Raw genomic sequence first — 12,804 nt, 5'->3', positions numbered from 1 at the left:
CAGAGCTCACCCGGCTGCCAGTCCTCGGGGCTCTTCTTCCTCTCTTCCTTCTTCCTCTTCTTCCTCTCTCCCACTGACAAGGAGTCTTCCCGCTTCCCACCTGGCCACGGCAGCGGGCGTCCAGGGCAGCAGGGTACTTAGGAGATCAAAGCAGCTGGAGATTACTTTGGGATTTGCCGATGTTGTCAATGGCCCCGCTTCACAGCCCCCCTAAATCAGGACAGCGAGTCAGGATTTGGGAACGCTTTGGTGCCTCTTAATCTTAACACCTCTAGGGAAACAGGCTGCAGAATGGGGTTGTGCTTGATAAGCTCACTCTCTCCCTAATGTGCCTTCGCACTGTCCCGGCCTGACCCTGTGCGGCTCCTGCAGGGGCGAGGCCCTCCCTGCTCCCCGCTTCCTCTGCACAGGACCCCGCCGCCCCCCAGGGGACTGACCCCCATGACACCGGCCGCCCGCGCAGCCTTCTGGTGACATCTCGTCCTGCCTCCCTTTCTAACGGGTTTGCTTCTCGGCCCAAAGCGAGCATCTGTTGCTTAGGACCGGCTTCCCAGCCCACGCCACCTCTGAGTATCCTCTGCAAAGTCCGGCATGAGGCTTCGAGAACAGTAGGTGTTGGAACAACAGTCAGTTACTCGGTTTTGGACACAGAAGGATGGAAGCACCGGGAAGGAGCTGCCCAGATAAAGCACGGGCCCCGGGCAATGCTTAGCTTGGGATCACTTCCTGTCGGGGTTGCTCCCTGAGACCCCTGTCCAGGACCACCCCTTTTAGGGCGGCAGAGAAAGGGGCAGGCTCTGGACTCAACCTGCCTGCCCATCATGAGCTGTGTGACGTCAGGCAAACCTGCTTCACGTTCCTCTGCCTCTCTCTCCCACTCTGTAAAATGAGGTAAGTACCTGCACCTGTGTCACGGGCCCATCGGGATTAAACGAGTCTCAGGTGCGCAAGGAACTCGGCAGTGTGCAGAGCAAGCACGCTGCATGGATCTAGGATTACCATGACTGTTGTTTGGAGTAAATAGGATAAAGAATTTGCCTAACAGCCCATATCTGGGGAGACTGTGCTCAAACAGCAGCTTCTCAGCAAAGCCTCCCCTGACCACCCTAAATGGCAGCCCTCTCCCTTCCCTTCTCCTTAACCCCCTTCCCTGCTCATCACCTTCTGACCTATTTTATGTCATTTGCTTACTTTGTTCCCTTCACGAGGGGAAAAGCAAGAACAGGGGTTTCTGACTGTTTTGTCCCCTGCTGGACAGTGGGCGTCTGGAACAGTGCCCGACACGCACACAGCGGCACAAAGAGGATCTACTGAGGGAGGAAGCAGCAAGCCTGGGACTCAGTGTTGCGCTGGTGGCCCTAAGCCCGACCCCGGACAGCCCTGGCGATGACCTGCGGTATGGCTCCCAGACTCCTTCTCCCTCTCCATCCTCCATCCCCAGCACCCACAAGTACACAGTGACATTTCAGCAGCAAACCACAGAGGAGGCTCTCCTTCCACGCACAGGCGCTGCCAGCCAGAGACACGTTCAACTCCCAGCGTGGCTGCTCCCTTGCTGTGTGACATCGGGGCCTCTACCTCTTTGGATCCCTTCTTGGGCACGCGGTCTCCAGGCCTCCCCCAGATTCCCGGGTCGCAGCTTCAAGGCTTCTTCACTTGCAGAGGCTGAGATGCCAAGGTCTGCTGAACCTGCCTGGTCTCCCTTGATTCAAATCAACAAGGTGGCTCTGGGCGTGGGTGCTGTGAATGCAACCCTGGCACAGGGGAGAGGAAGGGGATAGACCCTAACCGACTGGCTCTCCCCAGACCTGCCTCCCCTGTGATGGATCAATGGATCGAGGGCAGCGGGACCCAGAGACTTGCTGAATCCCTTGCAGCTGGGAATTGCTTGGGTGGGGCATGTGTCTGCATCAGGCAAGGTTTTTTCTCATTGCCAAGAATTTCCGCTTCCAGTGGCATTCATCTTTCCCAGGAACACCCTTCAGCTAAAAAAGAAAAGAAAAACCAAACAAAAGAAACCCTCCCTGAAGAAGCAGACTTTCTTTCTCTGACTGTGAGCCCCTGATAAGAGAAGCCCTCTGCCAATTGTGGCATCCTGTTCTAGACCTCCCCCTGGCCAGGCCCTCAGGGATCCTTTCTCTGGGTGTGATTAACGGAGGTGGGGGGCTGGGTGGCCTATAAGGTCAGCAGCAGACAATCTTGAGACTTGGGGATGTGAATTCAAGCTGTTGGCCAAATGTTCAAAACTGCCCAGCTGAGGCTAGTTAACTTCTCTCTCCCATACACACCCTTTTTTTTTTTTACTTACTTGTTTGTTTGTTTATTTATTTATTTATAAGTAAGCTCTACAGCCAATGTGTGGCTTGAACCCATGGCCCTGAGATCAAGAATCGCATGCTCTACCAACTGAGCCAGCCAGGCGCCCCATCTCCCATACACATTTCTTAATAACAACTTAGACAGATTGCTGCCAGGCATTTTAAAGATAGAAACAACTGTATCATCTTTTCCATTCTGAGATACCTCTTCCACTTTGCTAACGAGCCTCATAGGCATGGGCTCACCGGAGACTGAATTCTGTTATTTAGGGCTCTTCAGTCCAATACGGAAACCACTTGCCACGTGTGGCTACTGCGCACTGGAAACGTGGCTAGTCCAAACTGAGATAGGCTGTAAGAGTAAATGCAGATTTCAAAGATTTGAATATGACCCCCCAAAATATAAAATAGCCCAATAATAATATTTCTAGTGACTACATGTTAAAATGATAATATTTGGGATATACGCAGTTAAATAAATACATTAATAACATTAATGTTTCATCTTTTCAAGTGTGCTTACCAGGAAATACAAAATTATGGCTCGTATTGTGTTCTACTGGATTGTGCTGATCTAGAACTTAGTGTTCTTTGAATGCTAAGTTTGTAAAAGGAAGACAACATTTTGCTTTGCCCACTGTCCTTGGATAAGGGATTCGTTTTCCCTAGGTTCCAAGATAAGCAAGAATAATGCTGTATCTCTCACTAGTTATTCATTCCAAAAGCTCTGAGAAGGGAGGTGAGCACAGGGCTTTCATCAGCTAGTCGAAAGTTCCAAAAGGCATTAAGCTCTCATTTTTCTCCACAGGCAAGCCATGGTAGTTTCTACGGTGGGCAACCTTCATTTCCAACTGTACCTCTTAAAGCCAATGTGCGGCTTGAACCCATGGCCTAGTCTTACTTAGAAATATCATTGGATCCTTTGTAAAACCACTGTTCTCCTAATTAACCAATCAAGGGAAAGTGTTTGAAAAGCCATTTATTAGCAGCTGAGTTGAGGATAGCTTGGCAGGAAATGTTTAAGTTATATAGCCTTTTTGCTATCTGCTGCCCTGACTTGAATCTCGTAAGAGAAGTTTCTATGGAAAGAAGAAGAAGAAGAAGTTTCAGGAAACATGAATGCCGATACCACCTGTTGACTAGTGGTTACGTGACCTTAAGGAATCCACCTCCCTGGGCTGAAGTTCTGTCATCTATAAAGTTGGCAGGTGGCTTCTAAAATCCCTTCTGCTTTTTGTACTATATTTAAAATCCTAGACTGAAAAACAACCCAAAACTCAGTTTTTCAGTATTGCATCTCGATTGTGACAAATTTAATGATTTGTGTCATAATCAAGGTGAAATAACAAAAAAAAAAAAGAGAGAGACCTTTTTGTAGTCATTGTTTCAAGATTATACAGGGGTTTTCTATCTTATAAAGATCTTTCTCCTAAGTCTGGGGTTATCACTTCTAAGCAAGAGAAGGACCCATAGCCTGTCCCTGATTATTTTATAGTAAAAGCCATATCAGCATGTGAATTACCCTAGGCTAGCAGTTTGGGCATGTCTACCAAGAACTGAAAGTTCATGTCCCATGATCCCGTAGTTCCCTTCTTGTAATCTATCGCAGGAAGCTATGGGAAATTTGAATAGATTTATATGGAGAGTTAATGAGCCAGGCTACTTAACATAGCATCATAAGAATACAAATAGAAAAAAGTCAGATGTCAGGTGAATGGTAAATTAAATAGATTAAGTAAGTCTGTACAATAGAATATTATTACAGCAGTAAAAATGGTTTTAAAGAGCTATTTCAGAACCTAGGAAAGTATTCCTAACACACAGTTTTAAAGTCAAGTTATAAGAAAATTACTCAAAATCATAACCGTGATTCTCCCCACATAGTGGCATTTTTGTGAGTGATTTTTGTTTTCACAGTCATGCTTTTCTCTCTGTTTTCCAAATTCTTTAACTCCAATTCCTTTAATAATCAGAACAAAGGTGACTTTTACAGAGAAACCCATCACACTTTTCTCAGCCCTACAGTGCTCCAGGCTTTATCTGGTTCTGTGGCAGATTTGTAGCTGACCTGGAAAATCTGGGGCCCTCATTGCTTTAGAACAACGCATAGTAGGGCTCACTAAAGATTTGGTGAATGACTAAAGAACCGGATGGGGAAAAATACATCACAAAGAGTCAGAATAATTTTTAAACTGTTTAATTTTCAAATGAATGGTACAGAAAATAATTATGAGTGGAGAGGAAGAATGACTGCAATGAACTTGAGCTCAAAGGAAAGTTTTTATGGAGGGCACCTGTGCTCTGGCCACCATCACAAAGAACAGACTGGGGCTGGGGGCTTCAACAACAGAGAGGTATCTCTCATAGTTCCAGAGGCTGGAACTCCAAGGTCAAGGGGCCCACAGGTTTGGTTTCTCCTGAGTCCTGTCTCTTTAGTTCACACACGGCTGCAATCTCACCGTGTCCTCATATGGCTTTTCCTCTGTGTGCTCCCATCCCTGATGTCTCTTTATTTGTTTAAATTTCCTCTTCTTACAAGGTCACCAGTCAGGCTGGTTTGGGGCCCACCTCAATAGCCTCATTTTAATTTACCTCTTTAAAGGCCTATCTCCAAATATAGTCCCATCCAGAGATCCTGGGGATCAGGAATTACAATTCAACATGTGAAAATTAGGAGAATGCAATTCAGCCCATAACAACATCCATCCCAAGTGATCCCACCCACTTTAAATCCTCCAAGTAATCCCAATCCCAATTCCTGGGCTCTCTGGGCTGAAAGGCCAGGAAGCTGGCCAGGTACTTAGGATCAATGGCCATAAACTACTGGTTGCAGGCTGCTAGTGAGGAAGATGGGAGAAGATTTGGATTGGAGAACCAAAGATTTTAATGTGGAGCTGAGAATCTCTTTACAGAAGTTTCTGGAGGAAAAGTAAGGCACCAAGCTAGAAGAGTCAATGTAGCAAATCCTTTCATCCTTGGCTAAGAAACTGGACTGGATCCTATAGATAATGGGGAATCATTAGTATTAACATAATACTTGTGTGACTTCCCTGTTTCTTATTTGTTTTGTGTTTTAATACCTGCAGCTGAAAATAACTACTCTGCGTGAGCCTACAGAGGTGTTGCTTATGAACATGGAGCATTTGAATAAAGATAATCTTGGCAAACAAGCCTTGAGGTTCAAAGAAAAGATGGCCTTTGTTCCAGGGAATAAAAATATCACAGAGTTGAATAAGCCCTACTCTGTTACCCTGTGCCTACACAGCCAAAGGAAAAAGTTAAGTCAATCATCCTGATAAGCCTGTTTTACTTATGGAGCTTTCAGCTCTAGTAGACGATGCCTACCTAGTCTTACTCCCTTTTAAAAAAAAATCATTAAATCCTGAGCCATCTAAATGCTAGAGGTAAAATGGATATTCCTTCCAGAATTTTCTTTTTTGGAGTTTCTGGATTGTACAGGCTCATTTTTTCCTAACCTCTGACTTCCTCTGCTACCCTCAGAAGTTGCCAAGTTCCCCACCAAAAGATCCCCAGAGGAAGGCCGCTAGAAGAAAACTCACTGGCTGTGATGGAGCTGCTTTTCTTATTGAAATGGAGATTTAAGGTCAGCGAACCAAACAAAAACCAAAACACAGCAAACTCATCAGAATGCAAGCCCCTAAATTGAGAGGAACACTGCTTCACTCTTAATTTAAAAGGGAGATGGAACAGAATGCCACTGGCTTCCCAGAAAACATGGCACTTTTCCCTAGTTAAGCAAAATAGATTTAATTTGCCTTCTATTTTAAGGCTTGGCCCTATATTTTGTCTCTATCCCTGTCCTTTTACCTCATCTCTTTTACTGCCTTCCAATACTTTTTATCTTTGCAAACACCTTAAATCTTTTTTGGAACAAGACACACCTACAGACACACTCATCCCAACAAATATCACTTGAAGGTCCTCACTGGTCACGCCACATTGCTCTGGCTCTTTCCTTCACCTCACTCTGGCTCCTGAAAGCCTGGTGGAGTGTGCGAAAGGAAGCAGCTCAGTCTGCCATCTACATTCTCAGCTGGGTGTTGGCCAAGGTGAAGTAGAGAGAACATCTGACAGAGGGTCTATTATCTGTGTCCCAGCACGGTTACCATGAGTTATGGCCCGAATGTTTATGTTCCCCAGATTCTCCAAGCTCTACCCCCACTGCGATGGTATTTGGAGTTGGGGCTCTCCAAAGGAAATGAACGTTTAGATGAGGTCTTGAGGGTAGAGTCCCATGATGGATCAGTGCCCTTATAAGAAGACTCCAGAGCTTCCTTTCTCCGCCATGTGAGGACACAGCGAGAAGGTGGCCATCTGCAAGCTAGGAAGAAGGCCCACGCCAAGAACCCAATCTGCTGGCACCTTGATCTTACACTTCCCAGCCTCCAGGACTGAGAAAGAAATGTGTGTTGCTTCAGCCACCCAGTCTGTGGTATTTTGTCATACCAGCCTTGGCTGACTAAGACATCACCGTTGTACTGGCCAAGGCTTGAAGGTAAAGCAGCAAACCTCCAAATGGGTTTGGCTTCCAAGCCTCCTGGCAAGTCCTGTGCATGACCCACAGACAGCTCTGATGAGTTTCCATTAGCTCCTTGCTGAGTGCCTGTGACTGCTGGTGCACTCTTCAACCCCGAGGATCCCAGAGCCCTCACCATGTCATTTCTTTCTCTCTTAGAAAAACTAGAAGCACCGTCCTTACACACCAGCTTTTGCTATACTCCTAGGATCTGGCGGTATTTCACAGGAAGTACAATTTTCCTCTTGTGTGTTCTTGGGAGTTAGCCTTTTCTCTGCTAATGTTGCAGTTTCCATAAAGTTTTACCATGTGCCATCTCTCTAAATTTATGGCTAATTTACTTTTTTTCCCCTATCCCATTCAATGAAAACCAATCACAACAAATTACACATTGCGATTTTCAGCCCCGGCAGACATTCCAGTTGACGACAATATGGTAATTACAGAAGCTTGCACTGTTCATCTAAATGAAGACTGGGGAGGCCTAATTGCCTGAATGGGGTAGGGGGGGAGGCGCCCTTCTAAAACCTGTGCCATTGCCAAGGTCTTTGCTGCCTTCCTAGCAAGCTGACCGAGTTCCCCTGAAGCGGCTTACAGAGCACGGGGGAATTAGGATGATTATTCTGAAACTAATTATATGAAACCTACCTAAACTAGAGAGACATTGGGATTGTGATCAAACACAACTTTTAACTCTTCCTCTCTCATGTCTTTTAAATTTCATCCTCACCTGCAGCCAGGTGAAAACTCCAGTAGTGGCTCAGGGCTCTCCACATCCCACAGTCCCTTGAAGGCTCACATGGAATCAATTTGGAAATAGTCTTTCCTCCTTTCCCAGTATGGCATTATTTTGGGTGGGAAGGCTGATAGGGAGGAGGCACAGTTCATCTTCTTTTTTTTTTAAAGATTTATTTATTTATTTTAGAAAGAGAGGGTGAACATGGAGGGGGAGGGCCAGAGGGAGAGAGAATACTGAAGCAGACTCCCCATTGAGGGTGGAGTCCGACGTGGGGCTCCATCCCAAGATCCTGAGATCAGGACCTGAGCTGAAACCAAGAGCCAGCTCATGCTTAACCAGTTGGGCCCTCGAGGTGCCCCCCAGGGTGGGAGGGGACAGTTCTAATCTTTATTCTCAGTCACCTGCCGGGTGGAGGGTGGGAAGAGGTAGGGAGAGAGAAGAGAAGCAGAGGCTGCAGACGGCTCCTATTCCAATGGGAGCTCCTAAGCTCTGTGTTCCTTTTGGCCTCGTGGAATCCAGGCTGATGCTTGGGCAGGTCCCTTTCAGAAGCTGACCGCTGGGCCCTCTCTCCTGCAGCTCCCTCACTGGATGGTTAGATCCTTATTTCCGGCGGCCTTCTTCATCAGGCCTTCCTGGCTTCCTCCAGGTTACACCTCCAGTCTCCCTTGCTTGGGTCTCCTGACTCCTTCAAGCTGGTCAATGAGCATAAGAACCTAGATGGCCTCATGGCAGTTCTTCTGCTCCCACAGCTGTGGGGAGCAGGGGGCTCCCACTCAGCACCTCTGACACACTGAGTCCTCTCTGGCCTTCCAATTTCCTGCAGCACTTAGACCCCAGCCCATGGAGTTGGAGGTCAGCCCCCTGGGTCTCCCAACTACACCAACACATTGTCAAACCTCTGAAGGGGTGCTCTGGAAATCCCACTTAGGCTTGGGTGAGGGGTGGATGAAACTCACAGCATAACCCCCTGCCACTCCTGAGCACTTATTCCACCGAGGTGACCCCTTCTTTGTCATTTTTATTGTCTTTGGAGTCTGAGTGCTGTGGGGCAGTTTCTAGGGTCACATGCTTTGGGAAGCTACACATAGGAGCTACATATGGGGAGGGATCCATGTCTGCCCTAGAGTCCAGTGGTTCTCAGTCCAGCAACATGGCCCCCCAGGAAGCACACAGAATATACTACTTCTGAAGGTTGCTACAACAATGCGTGAGAGATCCTTCTAGCATTTAGTGTCTGGGAGCAGAGCTGCTAAATACTCTAGAATGCATGGGACATCCTTACACATTGACCCAAATGTCAGAGAGACTTCCCTCCTAGAGAAATCCTGGTCATCAGAAGTAGGGCAAAAGAGACACATTCTTATAAACTCATATATTCTGGAGACCCCTTCATGTTTAGTGAGAGCTTCTCCTAAGACCGTGTTACCAGGCTAAGCATGACTAGGGAAGAACCCTCCATTTGTCATTATTTCCTTTTACTCAGACCATAAGCACCTTGGGGGCAGATGCCATTTCTGACCCTTTGAATGGCACTGTGGACACGGTGGGTTCCAACAAGGTCTGTTGAATGTGGTGAACTGAATTGCATTGCACAACTCTCATGAGAATATGAGCGAGGACCCAAACACACAGAATCTGAGAAATAAGAGAGAAAAGCACTGACTCGACAGGAAAAATCCAACAGTGTACAGGAAGTGTATTCACTGTCCCTTAATGTGCTCACTATCCCTTCCCTGACGGCTTCTACGTCCACCCCAACACTACCCCTCCCTCTCCTCAACCCCCCAATCTCCCCTACCCCTTTCCCTGGCCTGACCAAGAATTCCATAAATATCCAACTCTCAACTCTAGGCCTTATGCTGATCAAGTCGTGGATGAGAGCCATGACCAGTGAGCGAAGCAAAAGAGATGTACTTTGGGAAGGCATAAGTTAACAGCCTAGGAGGTCAAAAGGTCTCAAGGAAACTGAAAGGGAAGAAGGGACAGGAGAGACAAAGTATGGGCAGGGCCATGGTGGGGAAGAGTCTGGAGATGGGGAGGGGACAGGCTAGGGATGGCCTCAATATGTCGGAACTGGGGAGCAGCTTCTCAGGGTCTTCAGGCCCTTTATGCTCATTTGTGTTTGTTTTTCTGAGCTTCTCTCTTAGGTTGAGAGTTCACAACAGGAATATGCTCTGCAAATATCAAGTCAACAATCAGTTGACTGTTACATGAGGATCGACTATACAAAAAGCCCAAATTGTCTTTGAAGAGCATTTTTTTATTGTGGCAAAACACACATAACATAAAACTTACCAGCTTCATCATCGTAAGCGTACGTACCAGTAGTATTAAGTATATTCACACCGCGGCACAACCGATCTCCAGAATCTTTCCATGCTCCCTCGACAGCTTCCCATTTCCCTCCTCTCCACCTGCTGGGAGCCACCGGCCTGCCTTCCATTTCTAGGGGTTTGACCTCACAGAAGTGGAATCCTACAGTATTTATCTTTTTGTCGAGGAGCACACATCTCTAAATCCTACTATGTGTCTGTGACTGTGTGTGACTGTGAACTATGTTGAAACTGGGGTTGTTGCTACTGCCACCAATATTGTCTGCATATCCAGGGAGAAACCTGCCCTGTCAACAGCCCCATTGCATCACCCAGGCCTATGGCAGAGGCACCCTCATTCAAGCCTTTATTTCCATCCTGACTTTCCTCCCCATTCTGTCCGAAGCGGCCTGGACCAACTGTCGCATTGGATTCTGAAACAAACTAATTCACACAAAGCTGCTAACAGCTGACAATATAACAAGTCACATTGTGTTTCAACATAAAGGACTAACTCTCTAGAAGTGGCAGAAGACAGCCTGCCATAGAGTGAATGTTTGCATCCGCCCCCTCCCGCAAATTCCTGTGTTGGAACCTACTCCGTATTGTGATGGTGTTCGGAGGTGGGGGCCAGTGGGAGGTAATGAGGTGATTGTTGTGCCCAAGATTGCGAATCCGAGAAACCACCAAGGAGCCGATGCCGATGCAAGTACGTGAGGGTTTATTTACAAGCTCGAGCTTGGGTCCAATTATACCCAACACGGCGGAGCAGGGACTTGGACCCCGAGACTAAGAAGCATAGTAGTGTTACAGGGGTCCGTGGCCAATGAGATTATAACATACGTAGAAATTTGCACAGTCATGTCGGTCCACACGCAGGTGGCCAAGTGAATTACGATTCACCCTATAGTGACCATTTTAACTAGCCTATTATTCTGGTTAGAATTGGCGCGCAGGTTTGGCAGGCAAAAGAGGGGTTTTCATTCCTTGGCGGTTGAAGGTCAGAGGTCCCGCATTCCTACGTGTGCTAGTTTCTGATAAGGGTGTGCTTAATAGCTAAACTAGGGTGAGGGAGTGCCTTAAACAATAGGCAGGTCGTGTGGGGGGTTTTACATGAGATGGCGGGTGTAGCACAAAATAGAGTTAGTCCTGCTCTGCTTGTCCAGGGGTAGGGGATTTTTGTTAGATTTCCTGGGTCCCACAGTGATGAAGGTGGAACCCTCAAGAATGGGATTTGTGGGCTCTAGAAGGGACGTCAGAGCTGCCCTGCCCCTTCTACCATGTAAGGGCCCACCAACAAGACATCTGTCTCTGAGCTGGGACGCAGACTCTCATCAGACACTATACCTACTAAGCCCAGCTTCCAGAACTATGGGAAATAAGTGTCTGTCGTTTATAAGCACCTCCTCCCCCCACCCTGCAACCTATGGGATTCTGTTACAGCAGCCAGAACTGGCTCAGACCCAGCTATGGTTTGGTAGAGGAGACCTGATCCACAGCAGCCCTTTAGATGTCTGTGCAAGGTGATGGGGTCCACCTCCATCTGTCACCTTAAGTCTGTGGCACTCAGATCTGAACCGCTCTGCCTTGTGGATGCATCCTAGGAAAAATTCACTTACTGAAGCTGAGGTCAATCGGCAGAGCACTTTCCAGCAATACGACTTGCTGCCTCCTTGTGCTGGAGCCAAGCCTCCACCAACAGCCTCTGCTGCCCAGGCAAATCTCTAGAAGAAATCAGAAACCAGACTGGGTTGGGGCGCCATCTACGACACCAGGGGAAAGACCTCATAATGCCAGCTCTTTGGGGCCACCAACATAGGACGTGCTGTCTTTGCTGAGGTTCCAGAAGCAGAGCCTGAGACAGGAATTGGAGGCACGTGATTTATGGAGGTAGCCTAAGAGCTACCTCTTAGCTAGGAGGACAGAGCGAGAATGGGTGTCAGAGCTGTGACCCGAGGCACCAGGGCCCTGGAGTGTTTGCATACAGCAGTCCAGTCACAATGTCCTTTGAGGCCTGGGGGTGGGGGTGGGGGGCTGGCCCTTGTGCCTCCCCCACCTCCACCCCCTGCAACGGTAGGGCAAGCCTCCCCATTGGGCAGGTTGGCAATGAGGGCCCTCGCCTGGTAAAAGGATACGGCTGGTTCTTCTGGAAGAACATTAACACCTGCATGATTCATGTATGCAAACCACCCACATGCTAGACATCTGAAGTGGTTCCCCTTGACACGGTAATAAACTATGGTCCAATCATGGAGAGATTTCCCTAGCTGGGAGACAGCTGTGGGGAAGAACTTTCCGGGGGGAGAACTCAGGCCCGAGTGGAAGGTGCCAATGATTTGCATAAAGGCAACAGAGCCATTACCTGCTACAAGGTAAAATATGGACCCGGCACTTTTTTTGAGAGGGAGGAAAAAAACAACTTGGTACACGAGTTTACTGCTCGTGAAACCCAATATCATAAAATTCCCTCTGATAAGAATCGGCACCAGGCAGGCATTTAAATATTTTGCATCTTCTTCGGAGATGTAATTACCACTCAGCCTTGTCCATCTGTGTTTGCTGTCCCCTCCGGATGGAACAGGATGCCGTTTCACTGATTTGGCAGATTTATCCACCTGGCTTTTGAGCAACTGGTCACATTTTTTGTCTGATGGCGAATGCCTCCCCTGCCCCCACTCCCGCTTCAGCACACAGGCAGGTCCCCCCACCTCATTGCTCCCAAATCCAAGGGGAAAGCTCAAAAGAGAACTCAACAGAGGAGGGTTGGTTTTCCAGTCACTTGCCTGTCCTCTGATCCTTCTGGAACATGCAGTGGGCAATCCACTGCGGCCTTAGCAGGGGCAGCTCGGGAGCCCAGAAATGGCATATGCCTCAATGCCCTATCCCGAGGGACAGCAT

General features: G+C 47.8%; 1 long non-coding RNA gene across 4 annotated transcripts in view; it reads right to left on the bottom strand.

Moving 5' to 3' along the window:
- LOC140620840 (uncharacterized) overlaps positions 1-12,804 on the bottom strand; it is a 159,231-nt gene that overhangs the window by 64,469 nt on the left and 81,958 nt on the right. For 3 of the 4 annotated variants that reach the window (XR_012020570.1, XR_012020572.1, XR_012020571.1), the window contains exons 3-5: positions 11,526-11,630; positions 1,505-1,985; positions 11-210 (exon numbers count right to left, since the gene is read on the bottom strand). This is a non-coding gene — a long non-coding RNA (uncharacterized lncRNA). The remainder of the gene's footprint in view (positions 1-10; positions 211-1,504; positions 1,986-11,525; positions 11,631-12,804) is intronic. The other variant, XR_012020573.1, reaches the window with a different exon arrangement.

This window comes from Canis lupus, chromosome 29 (genome assembly GCF_048164855.1).
Source record: "Canis lupus baileyi chromosome 29, mCanLup2.hap1, whole genome shotgun sequence".
NCBI lineage: Eukaryota > Metazoa > Chordata > Mammalia > Carnivora > Canidae > Canis > Canis lupus.
Note: the sequence above shows the minus strand (reverse complement) of the source record. Positions and strands in the feature narration are given on the sequence as shown.